Below are 1,017 nucleotides of genomic sequence, written 5' to 3'. Positions count from 1 at the left end.
ATAGAGTACTAATTCTAGAAAAAAGCTTAATCTACCCTCCTGTACATGATTTTTGGGCTTGAGCCTCTATCAGGTAACTAGGAATTAAATTGTGTACCCGGGATGTACTTAACAAATTGTGATCCTTTAAACTCTCTGAGATCTGCTGCATATGACATTTAAACTATTTAAATTTTCCACAGTGAACTGTGACCATTCCTAAGAGTGCAGATACCTGTAGCCCTTGAGTCAGTCAGGATAGTCATGTGGTTGAACTCCAGGTTCAATGAGAGACTCTCTACTGGGGCTGGAAAGATGGCTCAGTGGTTAAGAGCACTGACTGCTCTTCCTAAGGATCCTAGTTCAGTTCCCAACACCCATATGGCAGCTTACAATGGTCTGTAACTCCAGTTCCAAGGGATCCAATGCTTCTTCTGGCCCTGCAGACACTGCACCCTCTTTGTGCACAGACATACACGCAAGCAAAATGCATAAAACTGAAAAAAATGCGGAAAACAACTGAAAGAGACACCTGATAGCAACGCCCTGCACACGTGCATTCACACACTCATGCACGTGTGCATTCATACATTAACATGCACACACATTCACCGCTCTGAGACACATTCACACAAATATAACAAATCAAAACATGTGTTAATCTAGGGCGGTGACAAAGAAGGTATAAGGAGGAAGACCCAGACTTTAAGGCTGTCTTTTGGCTCCATAGTGATTTGAAGGTCAGCCTGGGCTTCGTGAGACCCTGTCTTAGAAAAAAATAGAAAGAAAGAGGGCTGAGGAGATAGTTCACTCTAAAAAGTGCTTACATTATATGCGTAGAGACCCAGGTTCAACTCCGCAGAACCCGTGTAACAAGGTCAACTGTGTGGTGGTGCAAACTTGCATTTCCGATGCTAGGGTTGTCCAGACAGACGCTGGGGGCCAGCAGGTCTAGCCTAGGTTTGGAGAGACCCTGTGGTGGATGGCATTCCTGAGGGTGAAGTCCAAGAGCATCCTCTGGCCTTAACATCCCACGCG

The sequence above is a fragment of the Microtus ochrogaster genome, unplaced genomic scaffold, assembly GCF_000317375.1.
Source record: "Microtus ochrogaster isolate Prairie Vole_2 unplaced genomic scaffold, MicOch1.0 UNK106, whole genome shotgun sequence".
Taxonomy (NCBI): domain Eukaryota; kingdom Metazoa; phylum Chordata; class Mammalia; order Rodentia; family Cricetidae; genus Microtus; species Microtus ochrogaster.
The sequence above is the reverse complement of the archived record's forward strand: the minus strand, read 5'-3'. Positions refer to the sequence as shown.